Below are 10070 nucleotides of genomic sequence, written 5' to 3'. Positions count from 1 at the left end.
GGGTAGAGGAGGAAGGTGCATTTGGCAAATCTCAGATTCTATACGCTCTGGTATCTTTCTGACTTTACAACCCTTCTTTCAAGTTTTATGCTAATATATATATGCTAATATATATATGTCATATATATGTATATCATATATGTGTGTGTGTGTGTGTGTATATATATATAATCGGCAAGGCTGGGCAATCCAATCTTCTTATTTCATCAAAAGATTAGAGGGGGAAAAAAAAGAAGATTAGAGGGGTCATATGCAAAATGTCTGGCAAGTAGTAGGCATTTACTACAGTGTGACTATTTCAATATAATAGATAGACATCTAAACAGATAACTACAAATAATATGTGCACGTCAAGCTGAGGTGTAATCTGTCAGCCACCAACTCATCAGGAAGCTGACAAGACTAAACCAGGCGTAACAACCTTCCCATCAGTCCAGGTCCTATTTGAATCTCTCCTCTGATAATGAGCTGGTTTTGTGCCATCCTTTGGTCTCCTTCCATATTCTCCCTTACAGAGCAGGTCACTGCCATTCCCTGCCCAGTGATCAGAAAGGCAGTAGAATGTCACTGTTAGACATGATGCAAGCTAGGGTTTGAATTTTTGCCCTGCTACTTAGCCCAACATGACTTTGAGTGAGTTGTTTAATTCTTCTGAGCTTTATTTTAATCATCCATAAAATGAGAGCAGTGATAATACCTTCTTTATGGCTGAATGAGGATTAAATAAATTAATGAATGTAAATGGCTCAGCATAGGGTCCTGCACAGAGTAGCACTTAATAAATGGAAGTTTTATTTATTCATTCAAAAGTCGAAGTGTCCTTTGATGGGAATCATCAGCAAAACCTCTCCCTGGGGAAGAAAAAGCAAAGACTGTTTCTGTTAGTATGGTCCTTAGGAGAAGAAATCTAAGGTGGCCACACGTAGCAGAAAATGAACAGAAACCATCAAATAAATTGGAGGTTTACTTGACAAGTAACAGGCACCATCCCTGCTTTCACTGAGCTGCATCTAATAGGAGAGACAGACAATTATGTCGGCAATCACAATAGGCATGATGGATGCAGTGATAAGTAGAGTGAAAACCATTTTTCAAGGAAGTTAGGAAAGCCTTCTTGGAATAAATAACCTCTCAGTGGAGACTGGTAGAAAATATGGAGGTGGGCCACATAAAGAGAGGGAAAATATCCCAGACAAATGTAGAGAGCAGTGCAAAGGCCCAGAGGTGGGAGCATGGCATATTTACAGAACTAAAAGGAATGTAATTTCAATGAAATACAAAGTTTAAAAATGAGAAAACTTACTCTGTAAAGGGAATTTCTGGCATAGTTAGCAGGGTTACATCTCAGAGACCTTTTCAATCAAGTTTACACCTCATCCTAAGAGAATGGCAGACCAAAGAGGGAACTGATAAAAATCACATTTGTGTTTAGAAACCATCTCTCTTGTTATAAAAGGGAACAAGATTGTGAAGAAGACCACTTAGGAAGTTTTTTGCAATAAAGTGGTCCAGGAAGTGGCCTGAATGAGAGTAGTGCTAATGGAAAATGAGAGTTGTATGTAGAGTCAAGCGATAAGAGGGACACAAAACCACAGGGACTTACTGACCACATGTTCAGTGTGGGATATACTGAGCTTAAGACAGAGTGGCCAGTGTGTTCAAACAGTTAGGGTTTTAGCCTGTTGACCTAGTGTAATTATTAAGCAGAACACCCCAGTTTTGCATGTTGAAGTATCTTTAAGATCTCCAAGTGGAGAAGTAGAATAGTGCTCCTTGTCCTTTGGGACAAGATCAAGGCTGGAGACGGAGATTCAGGAATCATCAACTTGTAGAAGGTCATTGTAGCCACGTGATTGGAGGAGAAAGAGAGACCACAGTGAGGAGAGGTACCCTGAGGGACATGAGATTTTACAAGACAACAGAAAGAAGAGCTTTGAACCACAGTTTGCCTACTAACTACAAACAACCCTTGATCCATATGTCATTGCTCAAAGTGTAGCCCTAAGTACACAGTTCACATCAAACGCTTTTCCATTGCTGATTCTGTTTGCTTTTTCATAAATCTATGAAACTGCTCCAAAGCAACAGAGCATGGTAAACTGGATTTGGGTATCGGACAGATTCTAATCTTGGCTGTGCCAATAATTAGCTGTATAAGAGTAGGCAAAGAACTTAATTTCTCTGGTTCTTAATTTTCTTACCTATATAACGAAATGATAATATTTCCCCTGGGTTTTTTATATATAGATGAAATACTATACTTAAAGTATCTGGCACCTAAAAGACATTTTTTTTCAATGACAATAATTATGATCACGAGTATCATAGCTATCAGTGAGATGTACTCTAATTCCAATCCGTTTGGCCGTCCATGTGACTTCTAGAAAAATGCCTTCACCGCAGACAATACCAGATGATTTATTCTTCTGAGATCTATTTTGATCTTTGTTGCTTTGAGTGGCTAGTTGTTTGAAAGTTTGATTTTTATCTTTTATGTCACTTCCTCTTCCTCATCAATGCTTGTAAAAACTTTATCTGTCCTTTAAAGTCTGTATAAAATAATTTTCCATGAATTACGTCTGGTTACTCCCTAACTAGGAAAGAACCCTCTCCCTTTTGACAACTTATAACCCCCTTTAGACTGTTTTCACACGAGACTTCTTCAACCTTATATCATGTTTGTGAGCTTATGCGATTCTTCCTAGATAGCTGACTTCTTGGATTCGAAGACTCCTCTCAGCACTCGTACAGTGCCCAGCACACTGGCTGGCGCACAGTGGAACCTTTCTAAGTAGGAAATGCATAGCACTGAATTAGACTGTTATGGTCGGGGTTTATGCACTAGTTGCCCTCACTCATTCGTTTGACTCAAATACCCTATTCATGTTGACATTTATATTTTCTCTGATATTTGGAGTCTAGAGGCCCTGGGACAGATCTGAGAAGAGGACAATACCTGGGGTCTTGGGAGGAAGCTGATGAGTCTGTTTGCAAGTCCTGTAGCTTAAATCAAACTCCACACACCAGACATAACCAACATTCCAGTAGGATGAATGTCTTCAAAGTGCTTCCACCCAGTTAGGTCCTCTTGTCCCTTCACATTTAATTGCATTTAGGCCCATGCTGATCCCACGTATAGAGAGCAACCAGAATTACCACCATTACCCTCCCCAGGTTTCTAAGAATCCAAGAGTAGGGGAGGATTGCACGCATTTATCCTTGACTCCTCTGGTTCTTAGTCTCTAGTGCTGCTAAATTCTCTTTCCATGTGCTTTATCTTCTCTCTTATACATGCTCTCTCTTCCCTGTCCTAAACCTCATGCTGCATATCCCCCAATTGCTTTTTCAAAAAAGCCCCCAACACAAGTTTGTATTAACGAACTTGAAATCAAACACGAAATTGACTTTTCAGCTGTATCAATACCACCTGACTCCTCACGGAGCTCTGACCAACCTTCTCCTTTCTTGTGCTCTCTCCCCGCCTCCTTTCTTATCTTTTTTCATCTAGTTGTGTCTCCTACTCCCCTTCTTATTACTGTTTTCAGGCAGAACATAGCATCTCTCCCTTTGTTTCATTTGAGCCTGTCTAAATCATGCTTTGGAAGGAGGAGGCCACCTTTCACATTTGCTTCCTCCCACCCCCTACTCCCCACCCCCCCCCCCCACTCCAAGAAGCTATCAAAGTATTTTCCTTCATTCCTTCATCAAAGGAATTTTGCCTCTGGTTTTCAAGGGGGAAAAACATGTTTTTCTTCCCTTCTAGATGGAGAACAAAGTGAGAGGGATCAGAGTCAGAAAAGGCTGGCAATCTGCCTGCCAAACTTGAAAGGATCACAGTGTCACAAGGTCAGCAAGGTGAAGTAAGACATCAGTGTGAGTCAAGCAGAGATAGAGCAAAGTCCGTTAAGGGTAAATTGGAAATACATTTCACAAAAACCTACGTTCCATTAAGAGCATTTCTCCTTATATGGGTCTGCTGCTCCTGCTAGGCTAGTTATGAGTCCTTGAAACAGCTGAACTGGCCCACATATTCAGACAGATGATAAACTACTTGAGGGAAACAATCATACTTTGAGACCATCTCCAAAAAGTCTTAGAATGATAACTTGTACATAAAAAGCACTTTCTACATATTTTTTTGCATGGCATACACTTTCTCTGATGAGGAAATACTCATGACCCCTCTCTTCCTAGCTACTGTAGCAATGGCATGTTATGAAAAATAGTAAAGGGAGTCTTTGGCTTTATGCCATCATTGGCTCAATGGCTGGTTACTCCCTTTCCTTGCCAAGGTTGAGAAATGGCTCATTGTCATAGGAAATTTAGAACAATCCCCTACGTGGTCCAGAGATCTCATATAACTGTTATAGACTAAATGTTTGTGCCCTCTCGAAATTCATATGTTGAAGTCCTATACCCCAATGTATGGTATTTGGAGATGGGGCCTTTGGGGGGTAATTAGATTTAGATAAGGTCACGAGAGTAGGACATTTGCTATGGCTTGATTATATTTATAAGAAAAGACACAAGAGAGCTCTCTCTCTCTCTCTCTCTCTCTCTTCTGCCGTGTGAGGACATTGCAAGAAGGCAGCCATCTGCAAGCCAGGAAGCAAGCGCTCACCTGAAACTGAATCTTGGACTTTATAAAACTACAGCAAAATAAATTCCTGTTTAAGCCACCCAAGTTATGGCATTTTGTGTGGCAGCCCAAGCAGATTCACACACACTCACACACACACACACACACATCCCTGTAAATATATAGTCTTCTTGTAGAAAATATATGGAATACAAAACCTAGAATTATTATCTATTGTTCTTTAGCAAATTGTGCTGCTTCCCAGAACATAGACTTTGTATTTCTAAATAAGACCTCTTATTTGGGGCAATGCTGTTTGCTTTTGATGTTCCTAAAACAGAATAAGAACATCTGTGTTTCCAGTATTGTGTAGGAGACAAGAAGTTTGTGAGTGGATTGTACTGTGGTCCTGAAATTTCTGTCATGAAAAAAATAATAAGTATCCCTCCATTTCCATCCTCAATACCTCACAATTATCCTTGCATTGAATCCTTTTTGTCTCAAGCAATGAATCTGTGGGCCACCCCAATCACAAAGTTGGAGAGGCTAGCTAGCTCTCTCATCTGAGACCATTTGGAATATAGAAGACACAATCTTTCAGCACTGAAAAAAAAGCAGTGAATCAAATATCTGGATATTTTTGGTGGTGGTCCACATTTTTTTCTTATTGCAGTTTAAAAAAATAGAAACCAAGGGATCATCTTTCCGGGAATGCAGAGTCTTCTTAATTTGGGCACGTAGTCTGTTTGATAGCCACTGGAGCCAACACTATGCTCTGCTCCCTCGTGGCCTCTGCTCTTATGCCCAAGTATCAAGCCCAAAGGAACGGGCTAGCCATATCTGAAACTTTAGAGTGTTCTTCCACCTTGTTGATGTCTCCGTCCATCACTGGAAATCCTTGAGGATCTTGATACTCAGATGTGTGTCTCCTCACATCACCAAACCAATTACTTTACCAGGGGTGGATGACAGCCTCCACTCACCCAAACAGGACAGACTTCCTCTCTCTGCCATTTACTGTACCCCCAGTGATGCTGCTCCTTAGTTTCCAGTGACACTATCTTTAATTCAATTCCTCCCTTGAGATTTTTTTTTCAAGATTTCATTTTATTTATATGACTGAGAGAGAGCACAAGCAGGTGGAGTGGCAGGCAGAGGGAGAGGGAGAAGCAGGTTCCCCACCAAGCAAAGACCCCAACTTAGGGCTCTATCCCAGAACCGCAGGATCATGACCTGAGCTGAAGGCAGATGCTTAACTAACTGAGCCACCCAGGTGCCCCCTCCCTCCAGATTCTTAAGATCAGCTTTTTAAGGAACCAGCTCTTTGGGTGCATATATCAATTCACTAAGTGAATAAAGGAAGAAATATGCAACAGACAGAACTGAGTAAGACCTAAGTGGAGACAAAAAGTAAATATGGAAAAATGATCTGTTCGTTTGCATGCAGTATTTCTCAGATGTCCTGGCAACTGCTAATAGTTCAGTGCTAAAGAAATTTTTTTTTAATAGACTTCTATGTCCCAGTTTCTTTTTTTTTTTTTTTAATTTATGATAGTCACAGAGAGAGAAAGAGAGAGAGAGAGAGAGAGGCGGAGACACAGGCAGAGGGAGAAGCAGGCTCCATGCACCGGGAGCCCGACGTGGGATTCGATCCCGGGTCTCCAGGATCGCGCCCTGGGCCAAAGGCAGGCGCCAAACCGCTGCACCACCCAGGGATCCCCCAGTGCTAAAGAAATTACACAAGGTTCACATGAATTAAGTGGACAAAATGCTGTTTATCTATATGTCAACCATCATATGTAATATTTTATAAACAAAAAAAATTTATTAGAAAAAGATTCTACTTTTCCCAAAAGATATATCTCAAAATACTAAAGCACTTTCTTTGGTGTCATATAAGTATTCATATACTTTTTTTAAAAAAGTATTCATATACTTGTCAGTTACTCACATGAGAGATAATTTGGATAATTTTAGATCAATTGAGCTGGTGCAAAAGCGACACCACCAATGGACCATTACTTGGTCAATCAGCTTTAAACATTCAGTTCTTGAGATATTGTAATTTGAAGTCATCTTCATTATTTCACATTTTTAAATAAAATGTATCATTATTATTACCTTAAAGCATAAACTTGCATGATACAAATCTGCATAAAATTCCCTTTACTATATTTACTGTTTTGGAAGTTCTAGAAATTATTATAAGCCAGGATTCTGTGATTTTTAGTTCAGAATATTTATAGCCCTTAGTATAAATAAATTTATTCCTCTAATTTTTTATTGAATATGCACTAGGTACCAGGTTACGATAAGTGCAGACACATGGGCTTCCAATCCATGTCCCTTCTGATGAGAAATACTGGTTAGTAGAAGAGAGATATATAAATGAACTGATACCATTAAATGAGCTTGCTCTCAAGAGTCAGCACCATGTGTGTTTAAATTTCAGGTCTAGAACTGGATTTTACATGTTTAAAGTGGATATAAAATCTCCCATAATTACAATAAAGGGTGAATGCCACAATAATTCAAGTTCAAAAGTGAAGGGGCATCAGGGAAGGAAGTGACTAACAATGAATGGAAATTTCCTCAAAGAAGGTGACCTTTCAGTTGAATTAAGTAGGTAAAGAGACAGACAGACAGACATTCCAAGTAGAAGAAGAACGTATGCACAAAAAAGGGACGCCTGGGTGGCTCAATGGTCGAGCACCCACCTTTGGCTCAGGCCGTGATCCCAGGGTCCTGGGATCGAGTGCCCCATCAGGCTCCCCGCAGGAAGCCTGCATCTTCCTCTGCCTGTGTCTCTGCCTCTCTCTGTGTGTCCCTTGTGAATAAAAAATAAAATCTTAAAAAAAAGAGAAAGCACAAAAAAGCACGGTGTATTAAGGAATAGTATGAAGTTCAAACTGCTTAGAATCTTGAAGGGGAGGTGAAAAAAGAGATGAGAAAGGTAATCACTTTATAAAGTGACTGAAGAGGAGCAAAGAGAGTTGTCAGGTGAGAAGCAAGGGTGGAAACTGTGTGATTCCATGCGTGATGTCCACATAGCCCACACATCCGGCATTAAACCGTGTTCATCACACGGTCAACCACAACCTTTGGAAACCAAATCTCTAAAATGTTAACAATGGTAATAAAATAACTGGGCCCCTGTTGTTCAACTCCAGGTGGCACTCTTCACATTTTATTCCATATTAATAATGTCCTCTGGATTTATGCAACACCAGCATGGGCCCATGTGAGATTCATTAATTTATTACTTAAGATTTAAAATATGGATAGAGAGGGAAGTGATACTTACATGCTTTATTGTCCAGTAAGTGCACATGAAGATGCATCCTAATGTCCAGACAGCATATCCTCCTATTCAGGTCCCGATACTCTCTTTGTTGGTACTGTCCTCTTTATTGTCAAATGCATCTCATTTCTGGCTAATTTTCTATCTATAATCTCAAGGAAAAGGTAGCAGTGCTGTTATTATTCATGGCGTGATCGCTCCTTGGAGCTTATTTGTATTGAAACAAAAGAATCTCCCTTCTTGCCTCTATGGTTCTCAATTATCACCTATTTAAAGTAGTAATGGTTACATCATTATTCACAATGACACATCATTCATCATGTCACCATAAATTCTGGCTTCCGATGATTCTCTTGAATGTTATCATTGTGCCTCATTGATGATAACCACAAATGTCTCTGGTCTTTTTAAATTTATCATTATGACTTTCTTAGCGTAAACATAGATCAGCACATCTTCCACCCATATTTCTACTGAACTTTTAGATCATAATCACTGCATTTCTAGAATGCAAACTCTTTCAATGTTAACTCCACTCCTGGTTTCCACACACAGCCACCAACAGGGATGATAGGTGAGGGCCCTGTGATGACGCAAGAGTGATTCCATTCCAACAAGGGGTATTTGGCAGGGCTTAAGATACTTGGCAGAGGGGCGTGACATAACCGAACTGACAGAAGCAAGAGAGGACCTCAACTGGAAAGGCCCAGTGGCGTTGCAAAGCAATTGTCTACAAAGCCCTTGGAATAGATAGACATGTAAACCCCTGAAGACTACATGACACTTGATGTGGAGTTTGTGGAAGGATTAGAACGACCATCCTGGGTGCCAATGGAAGGAAGTACACAAAGGACACCTGTCACCACTTCCCACCTTTGCATACGGAAGACAGAGGCTGTCTTATTGGAACACAGACAGGAAAAAAACTGCTGGATGGACCCACGGATGCAGTTCAAGCCAAAAGTCAGTCAACCTCCCAAACCCTAAGTTCATCTTGTGTCCAATGTGAGTGAGTCACCCAAAACTCACCAGTCACAACCTCACTAAAGAGGGTAGAAGAAAAATGGAGCTCAGTAACTGAAAAATAGGGTTATAAGGTATATAGACACTGTACTCTAGTCAGTAAATTTGTTTCCTATGGAGATATGGGTCAATAATTTTGAAACTTTTCATATGTATCCTGGGGTTGAACAAATAAGTAAATTCATGGTAAGTAATGGGAGCCAAGCTTCTATGAAAGAGCTGAGTAATAAATATGCAAGAAAGGAAGGTTTGAATGAACTTTGTGGTTCTGGGAAAAGTCAGAGACATCAGTATGAACCCTATCTATCTCTGTAGATAGACAGGTAGATGAAGATAGATCGATAGGTAAATGATAGATAGATGATAGATAATACAGAAATAATTACAGGTATGTGTTTGTAAGTGAGCTAATATACAAACCCACATTTCTTAGCTCTCTTCCCTGAAAGAGTCTAGAAGCAGTGAGACCTCATTAACAAACACAACCCATGCTCAGATTATTGTTTAAACACCACTATGTATTCAACAGAACCAGAGATCCCTGAAGAAATTACTGTTTCCAGGTCTGAGGAAAGGAAAGTAACAAGATGAGCCTGGAGTATCTCCGAGTGCCAGAGAGTAAAGAAATGCTCAAAAAGTCAAGTATGGGGGCAAGTAAGAGGGACTCAGAAGCCAAACTGAAAGAACTCACAAAGGCCAAAGCTGAAATAATTTGAGCAACAAAAAAAAAATATGTAGCATTGAATTATAACCCAAAGTACAAAGTAAATATACATGAATTCATACTAGCATAAAGTGAACAAGTAAATAAATGGAGTGAAGTGACATATCTTCCTTACAGAAAAATCCTAAACACACACACACACACACACACACACACACACACACACACACCAGTGTGTCTGCACCCTTCTGGTGGCCCAAATTTCTGCACTGTGCAGCAAAAGGCACACTGCAACAGCCATCCAGCCAGAATAATGCGCTTACTAGGCTGCCTGTCAGAAGTAGAGCAGGCCTTGGGCTCCTGAACCACTCAGCCTCAAATGTCTGAGCTCCCCAGGGGAATCTTACCCCTTAGGAAGCAGGGAAGCTGAACTCTGGGAGTTCTGTTTTGGAGCTTCTTCCTCCAAAAGTTTTAAGTCCTCCTTCACTGACCAAGTGACAATG

This window comes from Vulpes lagopus, chromosome 12, assembly GCF_018345385.1.
Source record: "Vulpes lagopus strain Blue_001 chromosome 12, ASM1834538v1, whole genome shotgun sequence".
NCBI lineage: Eukaryota > Metazoa > Chordata > Mammalia > Carnivora > Canidae > Vulpes > Vulpes lagopus.
Note: the sequence above shows the minus strand (reverse complement) of the source record.